This window comes from Schistocerca serialis, chromosome 5 (genome assembly GCF_023864345.2).
Source record: "Schistocerca serialis cubense isolate TAMUIC-IGC-003099 chromosome 5, iqSchSeri2.2, whole genome shotgun sequence".
NCBI classification, from domain to species: domain Eukaryota; kingdom Metazoa; phylum Arthropoda; class Insecta; order Orthoptera; family Acrididae; genus Schistocerca; species Schistocerca serialis.
In genome coordinates this window covers 630993125-631019000 of record NC_064642.1, presented here as the reverse complement: position 1 = coordinate 631019000, position 25876 = coordinate 630993125, and positions in this window count along the sequence as shown.

Here is a 25876-nt window from a genome sequence, read left to right as displayed (position 1 = left end):
GGGAGAAGAGGAGCTTGTGGCACAACTTGACTAGAAGAAGGGATCGGTTGCTAGGACATGTTCTGAGACATCGAGGGATCATCAATTTAGTACTGGAGGGCAGCGTGGAGGGTAAAAATCGTAGAGGGAGACCAAGAGATGAAAACATTATGCAGATTCAGAAGGATGTACGCTGCAGTAGGTACTGGGAGATGAAGAGGCTTGCACAGGATAGAGTAACATGGAGAGCTGCTTCAAACCAATCTCAGGACTGAAGACCACAACAACACAACAACAAGAAGCAGCATTCTAATAATATTATATCATCTCTCTCCCCAAAAAAACTATCCTAGCCAATTAATAGTACAAAAGGTGTTGGAATTTCCGTGAATAGGGAAATGACAAACATTGAGTTAATATAATCACGACAATCACCACAATGACAAAGTTGCACTGAAACCAAAACGTTTTAGTGCTCTTGTCACAAGCTGATAAAAACAAATTAGACGAAATATATAGCAAAATTTGGGAATATAGAGAAAAAAAAAGAACTAAACGCGAGATACTGAACTGTTATTGTAGAAGCCTAATTTATCGGAGAAGTTGAACGATGGAAATGAATGAGTCTGTCTTCCAAGATTGTGAATGCTTCTAACTACGCTAAAGCGCCAAAGAAACTGGTACAGCCATGCATATTAAAATAAAGAGATATGTGAACAGGCAGAATATGGCGTTGCGTCGGCAACGCCTTTATAAGACAAGTGTCTCGTGCAAGTGTTACATCGGTTACTGCTGCTTCAAAAGCAGGTAATCGAGATTTGAGTTTGAACGTGGTGTTATAGTCGGCGCAAGAGCGTTGGGACACAGCATCTCCGAGGTAGCGATGAGGTGGGGGATTTTCCCGTATGACCATTTCACGAGTGTACCACGAATATCAGGACTCCGGTAAAACATGAAATCTCGACATCGCTGCGGCCGAAAAAAGATCCTGCGTGACCAACGACAACTGAAGAGAATCGTTCAACGTGACAGAAGTGCAACCCTTCCGCAAATGGCTCCAGATTTCAATGCTGGGCCATCAATAAGGGTGAGCGTGCGAACGATTCAACGAACCATCATAGATACGGACTTTCGTAGCCGAAGGACCATTCGTGTACACTTGAAGACTGCAAGACGCAAAGCTTTACGCCTCGCCTCGGCCCATCAACACCGAAATTGGACTGTTTGTGACTGGAATCATGTTGCCTGTTCGGACGAGTATCGTCCCAATTTTTATCGAGCAGACGGACGTGTACGGGTATGGAAACAACCTCATGAACCCATGGACTCTGCATGTCAGCAGGGGACTGTTCAAGCTGGTGGAGGCTCTGTAATGGTGTCGGGCGTGTGCAGTTGGAGAGATATGGGACTCCTGATACGTCTAGGTACGACTCTGATAGGCGACACGTACGTAAAAATCCTGTCTGATCACCAGCATCCATTCATGTCCATTGTCATTCCAACGGACTTGGCCAATTCCAGTAGGATAATGCGACGCCCCACACGTCCAGAATTGCTACAGAATGGCTCCAGGAACACTCTTCTGAGTTGAATCACTTCCGCTGGCCACCAAATTCCCCAGATATGAACATTATTGACCATATCTGGGATGCCTTGCAACGTGCTGTTCAGAACAGATTTCCAATCTCTCGTACTCTTACGGATTTATCGGCAGCCCTACAAGATTCATGGTGTCAGTTCCCTGCAGCACTACTTCAGACATTAGTCGAGTCCATGCCACGTCCTGTTGCGGCGCTTCTGCGTGCCGCGGGGTAGCTGCACGATATGAAGCAGGTGTACCAGTTTCTTTGGCTCTTCATTGTAGTTACAATTAATGCATTTTCAAAAAACTGCAAAACAAAAATATTAGCGAAGAAAGAATTAGGTCAGCAAAGGAAAAAGAACACCATTTATTTGCTCGACAAGTTTATTATAAGACTGTTAATGTAAGGCATGATTCCTGAAGCATTATTCTATGGTGCATGCCAGACATCGTGAGTTAGTATAATTTTCGCGAAAAAATATCTTAAAATCTGACTATTGTTACCATTCATTCCAATTCATTACTCGTTCCGCTACCCTGTATAGAAAATTTCAGTGGAACTTTTCCTTTGTAGGATCCGGTCAGCTAACTATTACTACTCGAAGCTGTAACGTTTTTCACAGTGCTGCGTCACGTATCTCACTGGCAGGTTATCGGTACGTTGCTCCTGCAGGGTCAATATAATTTTTATGACTGCTCTTTCGTTAGTAATTCGCACATGTTGGAATTAAAAATTAACCAGCTCACTTACTCCACTGGCCATCCTGTAGCTGACAGAAAAGCAATGAGGAGAAACAAACGATCACTTCACATATGTCATGTCCATTTGAAATAATCGACTCCCGCTCGGTAGTTACAATCTCTTATCTGGCACCCATGACGAATAACTGCGTGTAAAGTTCTGAGACGCTGTTACGTAAGCAAATCAACGGCGAAGGAAATACGAAGTGATCACTTCAGTTTCCACTCTACACAATTTAAAGGGATAGAGAGACACCGTCATTTGTCTCGAAACATCGTTATCGATTTTTCATGATCATTTCAGTTTGCACTCTGCACAATGTGAAGGGATGGAGTCACGTTCATTTGTCTCTAAACATCGTTTTCGATTATTCATTCGATTGTGGCCATTGAGAGTGAAAGTTGCCATCGCTGAGATGTGGGCCGCCTAACGTGGCCCTCCATCCTTCGTTTTTTACTCTCCTGTCTCCTTGACGAGCCCCACCTCTCGGGCGGCTGGCACACCATTTTTACCCCTCTCCTTCAGTCTCAACCCCTTCCTCCATCCCCTCCCCCACCCACACCCCCTACCACCAGCTCCGTCCCTTCGCGGCCGTCTCTTCATTGTTTCCAAGGCAGCCAGGAGTCTCTTTCCGCATCAGAGCCGGGAAATTTTTCTCTGTGGAGAACTTCATAGCTTCCTCGTGCGTGATGTATTTCTGTGTTTCGGTCGTTTCTCTTCCTTTGTGACGGTCACTTCTGCGCCGCCTCTTCCCCCCCTGTGCGCCCTCCTTCTCCCTTCTCTTTGTTTTTCGCTCGACATATCTGCCGTCCGTCGTCATTCTTCTGACGAAACTTCTTTTGTCGTTTCTGCTGAGCTATGTGGGCGATATTTCTGGCGTGCCGCGAGGCATCAGACTTCGTGCCTGCCTTGTTTTTGACGGAAGGAACCCCCCCACCCCCACCCCCACCCGTCCCTTAACGGCGTCAATTTCGCCGGGAACAGACAGCGGAAGAGGCTGCTGGCCAAGTTTCTTCTTGATGAAACTTTTGAAATCGTTACCGTTTGTGGGGTATTGCAAAACTGAATTCAGGCGACATTTTACAAAAATTTGTTTTCCTAAACATGCTGGTACAGCCGTATAAAATTTTTCAGCAACAAAAATTTAAGAAAAGCTTTCACTTAGCTACAAATGCTGCTCTTATAGTTACTTTCAATTTTTATTATAACTATTCGATACAGATGTGGAGTTAACTGGCACGTACAATTCATTTATTTTATTTACACAAGTTGCGTAGGACTAAATTGAGGAGCTAATCTCCCAGGTCATGGAACGTGTCAGTACAAGAAATTAGAACATAAATGTAACAACAGATAAAAATAAAATATTTATGAACCCAAAAAAAGTCAAGCCATTAGTTTAAGAAAACGTAGACAACAATACAACATAAGAATAAGCTTAAGCTTCAAGTAACTCCTCTATAGAATAGGAGTAACCCATGAGAAAACTCTTCAGTTTCGATTTGAAAGCGCACAGATTACTGCTAATATCTTTGAATTCTAATGGTAGCTTATTGTAAATGGATGGAGCAGTATACTGCAAACCTTTCTGCACAAGAGTTAAGGAAGTCCGATCCAGATGCAGGTCGGATTTCTGCCGGGTATTCACTGAGTGAAAGCAGCTTATTCTTGGGAATAATCTGATATTGTTGACAAGAAACGACAGTAAAGAATATATGTATTGAGACGCCAGTGTCAAAATACCCAGAATATTGAACAGGGATCGACAAGAGGTTCGCGAACTTAAACCACTAATTGCCCGAACCGTGCATTTCTGAGCCTAAAGTGCCGGCCAGAGTGGCCGAGCGGTTCTAGGCGCTACAGTCTGGAACCGCGCGACCGCTACGGTCGCAGGTTCGAATCCTGCCTCGGGCATGGATGTGTGTAATGTCCTTAGGTTACTTAGGTTTAAGTAGTTCTAAGTTATAGGGGACTGATGACCTCAGAAGTTAAGTCCCATAGTGCTCAGAGCCATTTGAGCCAAAAGTATCCTCTTACAATGGGAAGAGTTACCCCAAAATGTAATACCATACGACATAAGCGAATGAAAATAAGCGAAGTAGACTAATTTTCGTGTCGAACGATCACTTACTTCAGATGCCGTTCGAATAGTACAAAGTCAGCATTAAGTCTTTGAACAAGATCCTAAATGTGGGCTTTCCACGACAGTTTACTATCTGAACACCTAGAAATATGATCTGTTCAGTTTTACTAATCATATGAGCATTCTGTGAATTTAAAACGGCGGTTTTTGTTGAATTGTGTGTTATAAACTGTAAAAACTGAGTCTTACTGTGATACAGCGTTAGTTTATTTCCTGCAAGCCATGAACTAATGCCATAAACTGAACTATTTGAAATTGAGCCAATGTTGCACACAAGATCCTTTACTACCAAGCTAGTGCCATCAGCAAACAGAAATGTTTCAGTTACCCGCAATACTAGAGGGCATATCATTTATATAACTAAAGAACAGGAGTGGCCCCAGCACTGATCCCTGGGACACCACACATTTGACTGTACCCCACTCGGACTGGACATCACAGCCATTCTCTACGCTGTGAATAATAACCTTTTGCTATCTCTTGTTAAAGTAAGAGGTGAACTAATAGTGAACTATCCCCGTATTCCGTAATGGTCAAACTTCTGGAGCAATATTTTGTGATCAACGCAAAGTAATGCCTTAGTCAAATCAAAAACTATGCCTACCGTTCGAAACCTTTTGTTTAACCCATCCGGTACCTCAGAGAGAAAAGAGAATATAGAATTTTCAGTTGTTAAACGACTTTTAAAACAGAACTGTACGTTTAATAGCAAATTATGTAGCATAAAATCATCAATTGTCCTTATATACACTGCCTTTTCCACAACTTTAGCAAACACTGATGGCGTAGAAATAGATCTAAAATTGTCTACATCCCATTTTCCTTTTTTATAAAGCGGCTTTGCTACTGAGTGCTTTAATCGTTCAGGAAACTGACTATTCCTAAAGGAAAAGTTACGAATATGGCTAAGTACAGGGCTAACATGTGCAGCACAGTACTTTAAAATACTGCTAGGCACTCCATCATATACATGAGTCCTTAGTCTCTATTCAGTAAGGTTTATATAAATTACTGTTAATTTAATTTTTTAATGTAACTGTTCATTGCAGTTCTTGTTTTAGAACTGTGCTGTCACGAGCAGCTGCACTTGCATATTGGTAGTTTTGTTATGATGTGTGATAGTAAGCTATGGTACGTGCAGTAATGTCAGCTACCTCAGATGCCTGCCTGTTTCTATAAGCATAGCTCGTGACATGCATCCTCCCCCAACTGCCCCAATGCAGGAAAATCTGCTAGAAGCAGTGTCCCTGTCGAGCAGTGCATATTGAGGGGTGTGGTCATCTATACATTACACAACGTGTACATTACGCAACAAATTTAATAATTTCTTAGCATGGTTTACGTTCGACGATGTAAGAAGGGGCCATTCCCTGCATGACTCTCTCAGGGATCTAGATAAGAGTATATACGTGATGTAGTTGCCCGTACCAATATGTTTCATGCAATCTACAACACCTTCAAAAACCAGGCGCAAGATTTTCGCATTCTCTCGCTCGATACGAGCAAACTAGGAGTTCTCCAGAAAAAAATGAACACGATCTTTTTGAAGGTAATTTAAAGTAGTTTTCTTCTGTACTGGGATACGTCTTCGCTGGAGGCGAGTCATTCAAGAAAAACACATCTGAAGCTTACTTTTGTACGTTTTCATGAATAATTCGAAAACTGACTCTAGCGAAAACGTATCCCAGTACAAAATTTAACTACATTTAATCTCCTACAAAAAGAGACCGTTCATTTTTTTCTGTAGTTTGCGCTTACCAAAGCAGAAAATAAGAAAATCTTGCGTGTAGTATTTCAAGGTGTAAGGGCTGCATAAAACCCGTAGATAACGGCAGCTGCTATATATTTCTCTCTATCTCTCTCTCTCTCTCTCTCTCTGTGTGTGTGTGTGTGTGTGTGTGTGTGTGTGTGTGTGTGTGTGTTCTTCCTCATGGTTCAAGCTATACTACTGGCCATTAAAATTGCTACAGTTGCTACACCACGAAGTTGACGTGCTACAGACGCGAAATTTAACCGACAGGAAGAAGATGCTGTGATATGCAAATGATTAGCTTTTCAGAGCATTCACACATGGTTGGCGCCGGTGGCGACACCTACAACTTCCTGACATGACGAAAGTTTCCAACTGATTTCTCATACACAAACAGCAGTTGACCGGCGTTGCCTGGTGAAACGTTGTTGTGATGCCTCGTGTAAGGAGGAGAAATGCGTACCATCACGTTTCCGGCTTTGATAAAGGTCGGATTGTAGCCTATCGCGATTGCGATTTATCGTATCGCGACATTGCTGCTCGCATTGGTCAACATCCAATGACTGTTAGCATAATATGGAATCTGTGGGTTCAGGAAGGTAATACGGAACACCGTGCTGGATCCCAACGGCCTCGTATCACTGGCAGTCGAGATGACAGGCATCTTATCCGCTGGCTCTAACGAATCGTCAGCCACGTCTCGATCCCTGAGTCAACAGATGGGGACGTTTGCAAAACAACCACCATCTGCACGAACAGTTCGACGACGTTTGCAGCAGCATGGACTATCAGCTCGGAGACCATGGCTGCAGTTACCCTTGACGCTGCATCACATACAGGAGCGCCTGCAGTGGTGTCCTCAACGACAAACCTGGATGCACGAATGGCAAAACGCCATTTTTTCGGATGAATTCAGGTTCTGTTTACAGCATCATGATGGTCGCATCCGTGTTTGGCGACATCGCGGTGAACGCACATTGAAAGCATGTATTCGTCATCGCCATACCGGCGTATCACCCGGCGTTATGGTATGGGGTGCCATTGGTTACACGTCTCGGTCACCTCTTGTTCGCATTGACGGCACTTTGCACAGTGGACGTTACATTTTAGATGTGTTACGACCCGTGGCTCTACCCTTCATTCGATCCCTGCGAAACCCTACATTTCAGCAGGCTAATGTACGACCGCATGTTTCAGGAACTGTACGGGTCTTTCTGGATACAGAAAATGTTCGGCTGCTGCCCTGGCCAGCACATTCTCCAGATCAGACCTCTCACGAATTGAAAACGTCTGGTCAATGGTGGCAGAGCAACTGGCTCGTCACAATACGCCAGTCACTACTCTTGATGAACTGTGGTATCGTGTTGTAGCTGCATAGGAAGCTGTACCTGTAAACGCCATCCAAGCTTTGACTCAATGCCCAGGCGTATCAAGGCCGTTATTACGGCCAGAGGTGGTTGTTCTGGGTACTGATTTCTCGGGATCTGTGCACCCAAATTGCGTGAAAATCTAATCACATGTCAGTTGTAGTATAATATATTTGTTCAATGAATACCCGTTTATCATCTGGATTTCTTCTTAGTGCAGCAATTTTAATGGCCAGTAGTGTAGCTTCATACCAAACTTCATCAAAACCGGTTCAGGGGCTTAGTAGCGAAAATGTAACAGATAAGTTACTTTCGCAAATGTTATATTACAATGGATTATTCACAGAAGAAGATTAGAGTTCTCTGCAAAAACGAGAAGGTCATCATAATCCTTTTTAGGATCCATTGCACTCGAAGGCATGTAGGAAAATAGTCAAAAAATTAAATGGAAAAATCCAAATTAACATCCAATTTTAGATTATGATCCAAGTCAACAGAAGAGAGTGCCACAAGTTTGAAAAACTAAATACGAGTATCTCTTTCTAACATTGAGTGATATCTTCCGGAAGAAACATTCTACACAGGCTGGTAAAATTAATAAATCCTCTCCATAATTGCATTTCAAGGAACGTAGATTTACTTTTGCCACAACATGAAGATTAGCTGATAGATTGGGCCAGTTACACTGTGTACTGGTGGCAGGCAAATAGGAACATAGGGAATTTCTTCACAAGAGTGTGGCTGGGTCTAAGAATTTGTTGTAGATAGCATCTAGAACATTATACCGGGCAGAGTATGATCAACGGAATGGAAAGGATCATTGTATGTGCCCCAAGGATGGGTAACAGGTAGAGTATGATCAACAGAATGAAAAGCATCATTGTGTGTGCCCCAAAGATGGATAACAGGCTGCTAATGTTCTCACTGTACACAGTAGGTTCTATATGCTCTGGGAATGCATAAAAAAAACGGAAAAAATACAACATAATCTTGTCGTATGAGTTAACACATATTCCTACGCTTAGAACACACTCGTAGCATCTGTCGTGGACTACCTGGAACACTTTAGAGAAATCTTACATTGGTATTCTGTTCAGAAATACTGTGAATCGTTGCAGCATCCCCAAAAGCTTCCCCATGGACAGCAGATTAGAGTCCGAGGAACTGTATCAAGTCTGTTGGTGGAAATCAGGCGAATTTGGAGGGAATTCGAGGATTTCTATCTTCCTTTTGGCCAAAAACTAGCTCACAAATATGTTGCCGGGAACAGATTGTTACCAAAAACAAAACAAAAATTACTCTCAACATAGTAAAATTTCGCCTACACAATGTTTCTGGTATAAAAATTCGGTCTCGTAACTTACTGAGTGATCTCTGTACATAACCGTTTCGTCAGTAAGTCAGCAGCACTCACTGCTGTCTACAGCAAACCGTCATTGCTAATTGATTATAGTGAAAACAATAACGATTTCAAACATGTGTGGATAAAAGTCTGCCGGTCGTGGTGGCCGAGCGGTTCTAGGTGCTTCAGTCTGGAACCGCGCGACCGCTGCGGTCGCAGGTTCGAATCCTGCCTCGGGTATGGATGTGTGTGATGTCCTTAGGTTAGTTAGGTTTAAGTAGTTCTAAGTTCTAGGGGAGTGATGACCTCAGCCGTTAAGTCCCATAGTGCTCAGAGCCATTTGAACCATTTTTTGATAAAAGTCTCACGTCAAGATCGCAAATTTTTTCACTGGTTATCGGTTTCGGCTCATTACCGAGCCATCTTCATATCAATCTATAATGTTGTTCAGTGTGAGTCCCTCAGGTAAAGGACTTCATATTACTCACCATATACACTCGCATTTTTTAATTTTTTGTGTCATGTTTTAATATTTTTCTGTTACGCCTATATGATATTTTTATTTAACCAGGGAGACTTAGTTTTATAAAATGCGACAATGTGTAATGAGTGTCACACACTGAACAACATTTTAAATTGATCTTAAGATGGCTCGCTGATGAGCCAAACAGGTGGAAATGGAAATGAGCGTTTGGCGTCATTGGCCGGGAGGCCCCTCGCGGGGCAGGTCCGGCCGCCATATCGCAGGTCTTATTACATTCGGCGCCACATTGGGCGACCTGCACGCTGGATGGGGATGAAATGATGATGAACACAACACAACACCCAGTCCCTGAGCGGAGAAAATCTCCGACCCAGCCGGGAATCGAACCCGGGCCCAGAGGACGGCAATCCGTCACGCTGACCACTCAGCTACTGGGGCGGACAGCCAAACAGGTAATCAGTAAAGAAACAAAATTGGCCATGGGATTTTTATTCACACACATTTTAAATCAACATGTTGCGAATCTTTCCCCATTGACAATGTCAAAGAATAACAGCATAACGATTTACGTAGACTGAATTTCCACTTCGGGTACTGAAAGGTAACTCTACAAATGTGGATAATTCCACTATAATACAAATACAAAATATTTAATTACAAGGTTTGTGTCAAATACTAAACTCTCCAGTATAGTGCAGTAACTACTATTTTACTGCGAAGTGGTATGAAATAGATTCAACACGTGGTGTCAATAACGGGAAAGACTGAAATTAAAGCAGGTTTGTTGGAAACTTTCAGCAAACATGCGATGCAGCTACTGTATAAAGCAGACCATACACAGATGCTAAAGCGATATTGTGCATATACTGATGTGTTCTTCAGTCTGCAAATATTATAATAAGTTGCTCCATATTATATACTTTTCATTTCTTTATTGCCCGACTGGGAAGTACACTTAATTGGGCAGATTACATTGATATAAACATTTTTCCTTTTAAGAGTGTTCACTTCAGTAGTCGTGGTTCTTTATTGTACTTTCGTTCTTCCACATTCTGTACGTACGCACGCTGTGACGTGTTATTCTTCTGACCATTTGTTTCCTCTTCTTTTTTCCCTGCGGTTTTATTTAAGTGTTATTTATGTTAGCGATGTTTCTGAACTGTTCTCGGTTGCTAATGTTATCTTGCTTGATTTCCACTTCTTTAATACCTTCTTCTCCTTCAATGGTCTACTGTGTTTTATTTTAGTTAGTATTTGCTATCTCGAAGAGTCGCCTGGTGAGTTCAAATGTTCAAATGTGTGTGAAATAGCATGGGACATAACTGCTAAGGTCATCAGTCCCTAAGCTTACACACTACTTAACCTAAGTTATCCTAAGGACAAACACGCACACCCATGCCCGAGGGAGGACCCGAACCTCCGACGGGACCAGCCGCACAGTCCATGACTGCAGCGCCCCAGACCGCTCGGCTAATCCCGCGCGGCTGGTGAGTCTGTTCTTGCTCAGTCTGTTCTTATGTCCATAAAATTCCGTCCTTCGCTTTTCTAAAGATGGCTATTATTGTTTCAGTCTGTCTGTAAATCTCCCTCTACGGCCTCTTTATCCAACTATCTTCACGAAAATCTAGTCCGAATATTTCCTTGAGAATTTTCCTATTCTGGTTTTCAATCACTCTTATAGTTGTTTGATTACAAATCATTGTAGTTTCTGCAGCGTACAGTGCTTCCAGCAGAACTACCATGTTGTAGTGGCGTGATTTTGCATTGGCAAAGGTAGATTTTTTAACAGTGACTCCACATGAACTAACATACTTTTTGTAGGATTCCTTCTTGACTGATTATTGTTTTCACTCCTGTTGCGTGCGTGATCGCTCGTAGATATTTAAAGCACATTAATTTTTACATTTCCCGTGCCGAGTTGGATATTTTCTGATGTGGAGATGAAGTTTTTTTATTGAATCTATGATGAATCTGTGCACAGCGAAAGCTGTGCTAAATTGAGTCCTTCGCTCAGCTGTACTGCAGGTTTTCCTTTATAGATTCTGAAGTTTTCTGAATAAAATGGTTTTCGTCAGTAACCTGCGTTTCTTAAATCATAAGGATTTTTATGTGGAATTTTTAATGCTTATGAGTTGTTCAAGTAGTTTGGAGAGAATGCTTACGTTGAGTCTTCTACGCTTGGTACTCTGCAGCGCCGTACTTACTACTGCCAGACAGCAAAACAAGCGCTGTTCTCTCAAACCAGGAACCAAGAACTACAGCTATCTGTTAGCGTTTGGCTTCCGTATCAAGCAAGTATGACAACAGACATAAAAAGAATTCAGATAAGACCAACCTTCGGTTTCTGAAGCTCTAGTAACAGGCATAAATTATATGTCCAGGTTCTGCCTACGTCTGAAAAACATAAATTCATCTTACGTTACTTTTCTTGTCCACGTACTTCTCTGCACAGCTTTGTCATCACCAGTGGGTTCATTTTTATTGGAATGGGAATAAGTAAGGTGTCTCATGATAATGAGTGAAAAGTTACAATATCTTCCCTTCATTACAAGTTAGTAAGATCTGTTTCAACTGGTTAGACAGCTTACCATCTGCAACAAGACGATTATTTATAACTCAAGTAACTGCAAAATTGAAAAAATTACATTTCATTGTAATTTTCTTCCAAATTCCACATGTTTAGCAATCCATTGAAAGGGAAGGAAGAACAACTACACTATAATGTTCCACTGAAAACAAGATCATTGGAGACTTATTATGCACTATGGTGCAGTAGAAAAAGTTGTGTAGGTTGATCAAGTCAGTGTAGCTGCCATGACGACACTGTCGTTCTCCTCATCGTCACTTTACACTCAGATTGTTTTACGTACACAACTGTGAAGAAACCATGGGTAACAGAATAAATACTGCAGTTGATCGATGAAAGAAGGAAGTGCAAAAATGATAGGAAAATTCATAAATACAGAAATACAAGTCACTTAGGAATGAAACAAACAGGAAGCGCAAGGAAGCTAAGGTGAAACGATGCATGAAAACTGTGAAGAATTCGCAAAAGAAATTGTCATGAGGACTGACATAGCACATAAAAAGTGGAAAAAATTTTCTGCGGTCACTAATAGTGCAATGGGAATTCCACTGTTAAATGCAGAGGAGAGAGGGGGTACGTGGAAAGAGTACATTGAGGGCCTCCATGATGGGGAGGACTTATCTAATAATTTGATAGAAGAAGAAACAGGAGTCGATATGGAAAAGATAGGGAATCCAGTAGTAGAATCAGAATTTAAGAGCTTTAGAAGAGTTATATCAAATAAGGCTGAAGGGATAGAAATCACTCCAACAGAGTTTCTAAAATCATTGTGGGAAGTGGCAACAAAACGACTATTCACGTTGGTGTGTAGAATGTGAGTCTGGCGATATACCATCTGACTTTCGGAAGAAACACCATTCACACAATTCCAAAGATAGAAAAACCGAGTGCGAGGATTATCACAATCAGTTTAACAGTTCATACATGTAAGTTGTTGACGAGAATAATATACAGAAGAATGGGAAAAAAACTGAGAATGTGTTAGACGACGATCAGCATTGCTTCAGGAAAAGCCTATTCTGATGTTGCAGTTAATAATGGAAGCAAGACTAAAGAAAGATCAAGACACGTTCATAGCATTTGTCGACCTGGAAAAGGCGTTCTACACTGTCACGTGATGCAAGATGTTCGAAATTCTCAGAAAAATAGGGATAAGCTATAGGGAAAAACATGTAATACACGGTATCTACAAGAACATAGAGGCATCAGTAAGAGTGGAAGACAATAACGAAATGCTGGGATTTAAAAGCTTGTAAGACAAGGAAGTAGTCTTTCTCCTCTTCAGTACATTCATCGAAATAGCAATGACGGAATTAAAAGGTTCACGTGTGGAATTAAAATTCAAGGTGAAAGGATGTCATTGATAAGCTTTGCTGATGATACTGCTAACCTCAGTGAAAGTGAAGAAGAATTACAGGATCCGCTGCATGGAATGAATAGTCTAATGATTACAAAATATGGACTCAGAGTAAAGTGAAGAAAGGCGAAAGTAATGAGAAGTAGCAGGAATGAGAACAGCGAGAAACTTAACATCTGGACTGGTGATCACGAAGTAGATGAAGGAATTCTGCTACCTAGGCAGCAAAGTGACCTATCACGGACGAAGCGAGGACGACATAAAAAGCAGCACATCTCCGGCAAAAAGGGAATTCCTAGCCAAGAGAAGTGTATTAGTGGCAAACTTAGACTTTTAATTTGAGGAAGAAATTGGAGCACAGCATTGTGTGGTAGTGAAACATGGACTGTGGGAAAACCGGAAGAGAAGAGAAGCGAGGGATTTGATATGTGGTGCTTCAGAAGAATGTTGAAAATTAGGTGGACTGATAAGTTCTCCGGAGTATCGGCAAGGAAAGGAATATACGGAAAACACTGACAAGGAGAAGGGACAAGATGGTAGGACAATTATTAAGGCATCGGGGAATAACTTCTATTATACTAGAGGGAGCTGTAGAGGGTAAAAACTGTAGAGGAAGACAAATTGGAATAAACCCAGCAAATAATTGAGGACGTAGATTGCAAGTGGCTCCCCGAGATGAAAAAAAAATTATCCCTATTTTGCCGATTCAGGTGGCTATAGGGGGCTCACAATGCTATCTTATCAACTCCACTACAAAAATGGTTCAAATGGCTCTGAGCACTATGCGACTTAACTTCTGAGGTCATTAGTCGCCAAGAACTTAGAACTAATTAAACCTAACTAACCTAAGGACATCACACACATCCATGCCCGAGGCAGGATTCAAACCTGCGACCATAGCGGTCGCTCGGCTCCAGACTGTAGCGCCTAGAACCGCACGGCCACTCCGGCCGGCAAGTCCACTACACTGTGCAGCCGTCATAGACCAGTCACTTCGGCAATTCATAGGAACGTGAGTAAACAATAAACTGGTAAATATTTTCATCGTGAGACTGTATGAAACAATAGTAACAAATACGTTTCAAAATTTTAATGACAGTAACGTGTTCCTCCTTCGCTGTCAATTACTGCTTACCGTAACAGCCGTAATTATCACAGTGCTTTCCTTAGTCTGTAAATCGCATACTTTTTATTTCTTTCTCAATAATTCAGCAAAGTATACAGCGGTGGGGTACAGGACAAAGTTTTCTTATTATTGAAATATACACTGTCTAGTGACATTGTCACTGGAAGAGTGTCAGTGAGGTTCCAGAGGGTACGGACAGGAATGTCGAGACATGATGGCTACACTATTGTGACCATCTGCGCTAGATATCTCGGTTGAGGACACATGACACGAACAGCTCGATCGAGGTGGTATCACAGATGCTCGGTTGGTTCCGGTAACCGAGGGAGTACGGAAAATTCATCTTGGTGCTCTTTGAACCACGCACTGGTACTGCGAGATGTATGACGCGTTGCATTGTCCTGCTGATAGATGCCAACGTGCCGAGGAAAAAACAAACTACTTACAGGGCGGATATAGTCCTCAAGAGTAGGTGCATATGTGTGTTGATCCATTGTGCCTTCAAGAATGATGAGACCACCCAGAGAATGCCTTGGGAACAATCTCCAGACCATGGAGTTCCCTCCTCCGGTCTCGACCCTTCGCACAATTGTTGCAGGGTGTTTCCTTCCAGACGTTACAGGCCCAATGGAGCATAAAACGTGATTCACCGGAAAAAGTCACCTGTCACCAATTAGTTGACGTTCAGTTGCAGAATGATGAACAGCAATCAGTATGGTTGCACCTATATCTACTTGGATACTCTGTAAATCACACTGAAGTGCCTGGCAGAGGTTTCATCGAACAACATTCACAATAATTGTCTATTATTCCACTCTCGAGCAGCGCGTGAAAAAAAATTGAGCACCTTTATCTTTCCGTGCCAGTTCCGATTCTCCTTATTTTATGATGATGATCGTTTCTCTCTGCGAAGGTCGGCGTCAACAAAATATTTTAGCATTCGGAGGAAAAAGTTGGTTACTGAAATTTCGTGAGAAGATCCCGCCTCAACAAGAGACATCTTTCGTTTAATGATGACCACCTCAAATCCTGTATCATGTCTGTGACACTCTCTCCCTATTTCTCTATAATACAAAAGTGCTCCTCTTCATTGAACTTTCTCGATATATTCCGCGAATCCTGTCTGGTAAGGATCCCACACAGTGCAGCAGCACTCCAAAAGAAGACAGACAACCGTAATGTAGACAGAGTTTTTGTTAGATCTGTTGCATCTTCTAAGTGTTCTGCCAATAAATCGCAGTTTTTTGTTCGCCCTTCCCACAACATATCTATATGGTCTTCCAAATGTAAGTTTTTCGTAATTGTAATTCCTAGGTATTTAGTTGGATTTAAGGCCTTTAGGTTTGACTGATTTATCGTGTAACTAAAGTTTAGTGGCTTCCTCTTAGCAGTCATGTGGATGACATATTTTTCGTTATTTAGGGTCATTTACCAATTTTCGCACCATACAGGTATATTTCCTAAATCGTTTCGCAATTTGTTTTGATCGTTACTAGACGATAAACGGCATCATCACCTGCAAACAACCTAAATCATTTATACAGACAAGGAACAGCAGAGGGCCTACAACACAACCTTGGTGAACGGCAGAAATCACCCCTGTTTTACGCGATGACTTCCCGTCAGTTACTACGATCTGTGACCTCCCAGGCAGGAAATCACGAGTTCAATCGCATAACTGAGACGATACTATATATTCACGCAATTTAATTACAATCGATTGTGAGGTACACTGTTAAAAGCCTTCTGGAAATCTAGAAACACGGGATCAATTTGAAATTACCTGTCAATAGCACTCAAAACTTCGTGTGAGTAAAGAGCTAGTTGTGTTTCTCAAGAACGATATTCTCTAAATCTGTGTTGACTGTGTGTCACTACAATGTTCTCGTTGAGGTAATTCACAGTCTGTTGGCAGTTGTACGTCCTTTCGCCCCTACACATCTTCCTTGTCATGTACGACCCGTGGCGCACCACAGTTGTTTCGGCGCCCGATAACAGTTTACAAACCACCTGCATCCCTTCATGCTTGATGTCTTCCCCGATGGCGATGTCATCATTCAGCCGTACAGTTGTCCGTGTCTCGGAGCCAGAACCGTGCTACAGAGGTTTGAGGAGTATCATAGTGTCCTCGACGATCAAATTCGCCTAGTGTTAATCCCATGGAAAGCACCTGGGTAACTATCGGGCGTCATAATCTCGTACACAGATCAGCGAAACGGAAGTAGATAGTCCTTGTGATTTGGTATGGTTAGAGGTCATCCTTGGTAACAGAAATAAAATAATAATTGGATCCTTTTATCGACCTCTGAGAGGTCCAAAGAAAACTTGTGTCCAATTTCAAAAACGTACCAGACCCGTACTATTATATTTGGTGACTTCTATTTACCCTCGATATGTTAGCGTAGCGAATTACACACCAGTGCGTAGACATCTACTGCCACATCAGTGATGTATTTGTTCCAAAGTCGGACAATCCACCTGTTTAGCCGGTGGTCGTAATGTTTTGGCTCATTAGTGCAAGTTACTCATTGTCGTCATGTAGTGTTGGAGCGAGCGAGGGAGGGAGGGAGGGAGGGAGGGAGGGAGGGAAAGACTGTTGAAGATACACAACTGAGGATATGAAGACTTAGAAACTGACTAGCTGCAACTACTGTATATGAGCATAAAATGGCGCGATGTGCTATTGTTGGTGTGACTAACAGAAACACATAAAAGAGGATGTAGATTTCTTTGATGTACAACGAAAAAAAATGCAACAGCGTCAAGGAGTGTGTTCAGTGCCACCTTGATATAGTATGTGCATACTAAGAGGTTTCAGAGTTAGTAACTCATTTGTTACGTCCATTGGCGACTATATGGGCCTGTCTGTTCGCCCTCAGTTTTGAATCTGTAGGCAGTATTTGTGCTGAGTTTAGAGGTGAACAGTGTCTGCAATATTCATTCTGGGGTACAATCATGCCCCACCGACGAGAACATACTGCTGTCCAACAGTTTCAGCCATTTGAATGGGGTCACAGTATACGCCTGCAGGAAGCTGAATGACGTATCGACGGGCACAGTGTATCGATGGTGTGGCGCTGCTTTCGACAGTGAGCAGCAGAGCTTTCCCACACTCGTACGAGGGGTTCGAAACGTCCGCTAAGTACAGGCGCACATGAGGATCGGCGCACTATGTGAACAGCGGTGGCCGACTGTACATCATCCAGTGACGAAATATGAAAAACGTATGTTCTCGGGGATGTTCAAATGGTTCTAATGGCTCTGAGCACTATGGGACTTAACATCTGAGGTCTAGACTTAGACCTACTTAAACCTAACTAACCTAAGGACGTTACACACATACATGCCCGAGGTAGGATTCGAGCCTGCGAGCGCAGCAGTAGCACGGTTCCCGACTGAAGCGCCTACAACCGCTCGGCCACGGCAGCCAGCGGACCGTTGGGAACAGTGTGCTTGCAACAGGTCTAATATCACGTGTTTCTCTGACCAGACTATCACTGAAGAGTGGAATGGCTCTCTGTTCTCCTCAGTGGTAAGAGCAGGTCCTGCCCGAACGCGAGTGAAGGCGTACATGCCTATGGCGTTGTCTGATAAGCTGCCTGCTCCAGAGGGCATTCACCTGCGACACGGAAGACCCATCCGAAGTTTCAGGGTGTCACAGGGTTATCAGTTACAACTCACGGTCACATTCGTTGTCTCTGCAACGAAATGTAACCAGTGCGCACTAAATTGCACAGGCGGTTATCCTCGTGCTGCTGCCATTTCTTCAACAGTAAGGTAACGTGCTTTCTCAGCAGGACAATGTAAGCCCACATACGGCTTTTGCGACGAAACTTGCTCTTCGCGGTATAAATGAACTGTCCTGGCTAGCTAGATCGCCAGATCTCTTGCCAATTAAATATGTATGGATCTTGATGAAGTGGGAACTTACTCGTTCTCCAAAGACTGCAAGAGCCGTTGCCGAAGTACAACAAAAGATGCATTCTAACACGGGATGCCATTCGGCATTTTTATGGTTATTTGGATGTGAGAAATACACGCCTACGTTGCCGTCAGAGGGGGCAAACAGTGTACGGAAGCAACTAATCTCGAGTTAGAAGTTAGAAACACACAAATTTACAGTAGCCATTTACATGCAGCAGGTGATCAAAAAGTCAGTATAAATTTGAAAACTGAACAAATCACGGAATAATGTAGACAGAGAGATACAAGTTGATACACATGCTTGGAATGACATGGGGTTTTATTAGAACCAAAAAAATACAAAAGTTCAAAAACTGTCCTACAGAATAGCAATAATTAGCGTAACAAAGTAAGGCAAAGCAAAGATGACGTTCTTTACAGGAAATGCTCAATATGTCCACCATCATTCCTCAACAATAGCTGTAGGCGAGGAGTAATATTGTGAACAGCACTGTAAAGCATGTCCGGAGTTATGGTGAGGCATTGGCGTCGGATGTTGTCTTTCAGCATCCCTAGAGATGTCGGTCGATCACGATACACTTGCGACTTCAGGTAACCCCAAAGCCAATAATCGCACGGCCTGAGGTCTGGGGACCTGGGAGGCAAAGCATGACGAAAGTGGCGGCTGAGCACACGATCATCACCAAACGACGGGCCCAAGAGATCTTTCACGCGTCTAGCAATATGGGGTGGAGCCCCATCCTGCATAAACATCGTAGGTTCCAGCAGGTGTTTATCAGACAGGCTGGGGATGATGCGATTCTGTAACATATCGGCGTACCTCTCACCCGTCATGGTAGCAGTTTTGCTGTCCAGCGTCATCTGTCGGACTTTTTGTGAACTTGGTTTTTTTTTTGGTTCTAATAAAACCCTATGTCATTGCAAGCATGTGTGTCAAATTTTACCTCTCTATCTACATTATTACGTGGTTTATTAAGTTTTCAAATTTATACTGACTTTTTGATCACCCGGTATAAATATATCCGCCAGGGTAGCCGAGCGCGCTAACGCGCTGCTTCTTGGACTCGGGTAGGCGCGCCGGTCCCGGATCGAATCCGCCTAGCGGATTAACGACGAGGGCCGATGTGTCAGCCAGCCTGGATGTGGTTTTTGGGCGGTTTTCCACATCCCGCTAGGTGAGTACCGGGCTGGTCCCCACGTTACGCCTTAGTTACACGACTAGCAGACATCTGAACACGTTCGCACTTTTCCATGACTTACACTAGACGCAGACAGCAGGGGTACATCACTTCCGTCCCGGGGGGTAAAGAGTGGCGGCAGGAAGGGCATTCGGCCACCCCTTTCCACTAACCTTGCCAACAATGCCAACCTTGCGTCAGCGCGGGACATGTTACCCGTGAAATATATATATATATATATATATATATATATATATATATATATATATATATATTACTTTTTAACTTCAAATTGCAGGAGATCATTCTTCAGGCAGGATGAAGGGCATTGAAGCAGGTGGCGTGTGGTTTGTCCTTGTCCACAATCGTAGGAGGTGTCTTCTGTTATGAACCCCATCTCACCGGGTTTTCTCTGGATCGTCCAACTCCTGATCGTAATCTGTTTAAAGATTTCCACACCAGCCAAATTTGTGTCCAGGTGGTAGTTCTTCAGCTTCTGGCATCCATCCGCGCAGTTGAGGCGTCCACCTCTTCCTTAACTCGTCTTGCCTTCTATCGTGAAACGGTGAGCTTCTCAGGTGTCCTCAGGAAGCTCTTTCGCAAGCTCATCCGTTGCTGTGGTGGATTATGTCCGTGCAGTGGATGGGAACTGTTCTGTTCCACTTTGTCTCTCGTTGTTGGCAGCAATTGTTCTGCGTACCCATGGTGGCTCAATTCCAGCCAGGTAGTAGAGCTTATCGATTGGCGTAGGTCTTAACCAACCTGTGATGAACCTGCAGGCTTCGCTGAGAGCAGTGTCTACTTCTCTGGCATGAGATGACCTGTAACAGACTGGGGAAGCATATTCGTCAGTAGAAAAGCACAGTGCCATGGCAGAAGGGCGAATATTTTGTGGCTGTGAGCCCCACTGTGTCCCCGCTAGTTTGCGAATTAGATTGTTACGAGTGGAGAGTTTCATTCTGGTGTTCTTGCAGTGGGTTTTGAATGTCAGAGTTCTATCGAGAGTGACTCCCAAATATTTAGGGGCGTGATGATGCTGCAATTGGATACCTGACCATTCAACATGTAGCTCACGATTAGCTTCCCTGTTCCTTACGTGAAAGGCATAAATTTGTGCCTTCGAAGGGTTTTGTCGGAGTTGATTCCGGTAATAATAGCAGCTTGACAGTGGTCTAAGTGCAATTGTTAGGTTTCTTTCCACTGTTTCAAAGCATGAGCTGTGCGTAGCAAGGGCTAGGTCATCTGCATATAAGAATCCCCTCGTGCCCGGGGTCAATGGCTGGTCGGTGGTATAAATGTTGAAGAGAAATGGGGCCAAGACGCTTCCCTGAGGTAGACCATTTTTCTGAGCTCTCTAGACTACGTCGTCCTTGAAATTCAACAAAAAACCTGCGGTTTTGGAGGAGGGTGCTGATTGTCTAACTAGGTTCATATTTTTTATCATATTATATAATTTTTATGGAGTAACCGAAGGGGGCAGTAATATACGCTACTTTGAGATCCACGAAGACCACGCCCGTTACTTGTCGGGTTTCAAAGCCATGCTCTATAAAATGAGTAAGATTCAAAAGTTGCCCTGTGCAGCTTCTGTTCGGTCGAAATCTTGCTTGTTTGGGTATGAGAAGAGGGTCTATTACTGGTAGGATTCTATTCAGACTCATACGTTCGAACAGTTTATAAAGGTGACTCAAAAGGCTAATCGGTCTGAAATTCGTGGGATGATTTGCTCCCTTTCCAGGTTTCAGAAGAGCTATCACCCCTGTTCTTTCGCCAGATCTTTGGTATTTGACACTGGTTCATGCAGTTGTTGAAAAGCTTCAGAATCGATTTTCTTGTTGCTGGACCAAAATTCGTAATTTACTCCACACGGATGTCATCTAAACTGGGTGGTTTACCAGTTTTGCTCTCCTTAATAGCCTTGTTTAATTCAGATACCTAGAATGGGAGAGTCAGACCCCATGTTTGTTCATGGGCATCTTAGTGTATTTTTGGCACTTTGATTCTACGGCTTCCTTTCCCATTCACGAGCAGATGGTGTGCTATCTGACCTTCAGTGATGTTACAGTATGCTGTGGATCTGGTTGGATCATTAATGAGGCGTATTAATAATCTCCACGCTTTGTGACTGTTTCTGGTTTGATCAAATTCCTCTATAGTTTTAACCCAAGAATTCCTTTTGGATTCTCTCAGAGATGTAATAAGTTTATTCCCAGGCGCCAGCGTTTTCTCGCCGAATGGATATTCTTCGAATAGTACCTTATACTCTTTGAACTGAACACTGGGTTCCGAAGTTAGACCAGCAATGTGTGATGTTCGACAACCCCGAGAAATGGCAATTCTGGAGCATCTCTTTACAGCCTCTACGAAAGTCATACGAGTCAGGTGAAGATTCAATATTTGGAACTGCAGCGCCCAGCATTACTGTTAATGGGCAATTGGCTTTCCTGAAGTTAAACCTCCTCCTAAACGAAATTGTCTGAGGTCTAACTGCTGCGTAAATTTCGCAAAAAATGGTTCAAATGGCTCTGAGCACTATGGGACTTAGCATCTGAGGTCATCAGTCCCTTAGAACTTAGAACTACTTAAACCTAACTAACCTAAGGACATCACACACAGCCATGCCCGGGGCAGGATTCGAACCTGAGACCGTAGCGGTCGCGCGGTTCCAGACTGAAGCGCCTAGAACCGCTCGGTCACACCGGCCGGCTAAATTTCGCACATGATAGGTCTGTGTTGTGCATTTGGAATAGGGCTGCAGACAGTTTTTATGCACTGTTGAGATTTTTCGCTGCAAAATATCATATCGGGGTTGTATCCGCGTTTTCACTGTTGAAACATGCAGGTTGCTTACAGTTCTGTATAAGGCTCAAATGACTGCCATTCCCCATTCCTGTAATGCTATACCAGTCTCATCAACATGCTCATAGCCCCACGTGGTGCTGTGACAGTTGAAGTCACTAGTTAGTATTTGTGTGTGTTCACTATAAAAGTTATCAGGTACATTGACTTTGAGATCAACATCCGGTGGCTTGTATAGGGGTGTGATTGTACAGCCTTTGATTTCCAAAGTTAAGATCATTTGCTTCAGTAATGGCTGTTGATATTACCTGTATATCTGGTTAGACAAATATAGCCCTTCCGTATTTTGGGTGGGGTCTTTCCGTAGCCAGTCGCAATCCGTTTATTTTTGGTCTGCGCATTTCACAGCTTCTGTGGGTCTCCTGGATGCAGAGCACATCGAACTTTGTTTGTCTTTACAGCTCTTGTAGCAGTACTTCTTTTGGTGATGACACACATTCCATATTCACCGAGATGATGGTCAACTGTGATCCTGAAAAGGACCAAGATGATGTTTCTGGTGTGAAAGGATCAGCCATCAAAGAAATCTGACGCCCCTGCAAGTCTTACCTCGGTCGGAAATCATTGCAATCTTCGTGGAGGCTCCTTTCTTGTACCCCATTGAAACAACTATTTGGACTGTTCAGACATGCTTTACTGTGACATGTGTGTTTCATTTGCTCTGAATTTGTCACTTTCTGCAACGACGATGAGCTATCTGTCGCATCTCTTGCCAATAGAATGGCATTATCCCTGATTGCGTTGCACTTTTGTCCGACAGTAAATATTTGTCCAATTGGTAGAATATCTTGTTATAAATTTCTGTGTGTAAGTTATACTTACTGTTCCCACGAATATGTAAGTACCTTGGTGTCTCGTTCACAGCATATTACGAGCTTGCCTTGGCACCATTTCACTGTGTGAGCTCTCCATATTTCAATTAGCGCTAATGAATGTACTCAAAGCCCAGAGCAGTTCAAACACTTTATCAACGAGGCATGACCTTCATGAGTGTGTTAACTATTTATAGGACCTATTCTTAGTTGCCTTATGCGGTTCTGGACTGAAGCGCTTAGAACCACTCGGCCACAACGGCCGGCTGAATTATAATATCATTTTCGGTAAATGTACTCATAAAATATCATTTTTTCTTAAGTAAAGCTTTGAAATCGTTAAATTTAAAGACTTGGTCATGTGATCGAAAAGTTCTGTTTTTGGCTGAAACCCTGGGATTCAAGGAGTATTAGCCGAAGTTACTAATGTTCTTCCGTAAGTTTTCTGTCTACAGTTTAGTTACTTAATGATGGAAAACGCATTTACAACTTCTAAGTAACAATGGAGGGGAATTTTGTGGAGGCTGACAGTAGAAAAGTTCAGAAAGTTGATGTGTTCATAGTTATTTGTTCTTGAAAAACAACCGAGCTTTTTATGTTTTGGAAATAAGAATCGTGAAAACTGCATTGCAAGACGACTGGGACGGACGTTCTGTGACACAGCTATAAGTCACAGAATTGTCCTAAAACTGAGGGAGTATGGAACAGAATTATTTGCTCCTACCATGCCGAAAACGTTTATCCGGGCACCTAGTGAAAGACTCTACAATAAAACACCGCGGAAACTTTTTCATTCAGAAGATTATTCTTAAATGACGCTAACAAACTAAAACAGATATTAAAATCTAATATGATAAGCGCGTTTAATTAGATACACGCTATCGATATCACATGACAAAGTTAAGAACTTTAGTGGGTACATTTTCACTGGCATGTGGATTTTCTGTGAAGTATGAGCAAATTTTTGCACTTTGAGAGTTTATGTGTAACATGTTACGTTTTTGCTGTTCATACTTTTTGTGCAAAAATAGACATAATGTCTTATGGGATAACAGCAATCAGTGATTTTATAATGTTACTTAAAATCCGTCTTGATTGCAATTTTTTTTATTTTTTTTATTCATATGACCGGTTTCGGTTCATTCAGAACCATCTTCAGATCTGATATTTCAGTTACAGGTGTAACCCGTCCAAATCCAGCAACTCTCACATGCTACGTCACATGTGACGTAGCATGTGAAAGTTGCTGGATTTGGACGGGTTACTCCTGTAACTTTCACATGCTACGTCACATGTGACGTAGCGTGTCAAAGTTGCTTGATTTGGACGGGTTACTCCTGTAACTGAAATATCAGATCTGAAGATGGTTCTAAATGAACCGAAACCGGTCATATGAATAAAAAAAAAATTGCAATCAAGACGGATTTTAAGTAACATAACGTTCATACTCTTGTTGTCCATTTGATAGTCATTTATTTATTTTTTGCTGTTAATTTTTTGACCATCGAACAGACTCCCATGTGGACGACATGGTAATAATCATCCCTGGCGTAGAGAAACAACTAAAAGATTCGAAAGCAAGTAAATCACCAGGTCCGGACGGAATCTCAGATCGATTTTGCAAAGAATACTCCACGGCAATGACCCCTTACATAGCTTGCATTTATCGTGAGTATCTCACCCAGCACGAAGTTCCAAGTGACTGGAAAAAAGTATGCAGTTACTCCAGCAGATAAGAAGGATAAAAGAACGGACCCCCAAAAATTACAGACCAACATCCCTCATTTCTGTTTCCTGCAGAATCCTTGAACTTATGTTGCGCGGTGGCCGATCGGTTCTAGGCGCTTCAGTTCGGAACCGCGCGACTGCTACAGCCGCAGGTTTGAATCCTGCCTCGGACATAGATGTGTGATGTCTTCAGGTTAATTAGGTTTAAGTAGATCTGAGTTCTAGAGGATTGCAGATTATTTGTCGGACAGGGCGGACAGCAGTCTGCGGTTATTTGCTGATGAAGTCGTGGTGTAAGAAAGGTGTCGAAGTGTTATGTCTGTAGAGAAATACGACATAGACAAAATTTCCAGTTGGTGTGATGGGTGGCAGCTGGCCCCAAATGTGGAAAAATATAAGTTAATGCGGATGAGTAGGAAGAACAAACCTATAATTTTCGAATACAGTATTATTAGTGACCTGCTTGACACAGCCAAGTCGTTCAAATATCTGGGTGTAACATGGCAAAGAGATATGGAATGGAACAAGCATGTGAAAACTGTGGTGTGGTCGACTTCGTCTTATTGGGAAAATATAGGGAAAGGGTGGTTCACATGTAAAGGAGACCGCATGTAGGACGCTGGTGGGGCATAATCTTGAGTATTGCTGGTGTGTTTGGGATCCGTACCAGGTTGGATTGCAGGGAGACATCGAAGCAATTCAGAGGCTGGCCGCCAAATTTGTGACCGGTAGGTTTCAACAACGCGTAAGTGTTACGTAGATGCTTTGGAAACTGAAATGGGAACCCCTGGAGCGAAGACGACGTTCTTTTCGAGAAACACTGTTGTGAAAACTCAGATAATCAGCATTTGATGCTGGCTGCCACACTGTTCTACTGCCACCAACATACATTGAGCGTAAGGAACACGAAGACAAG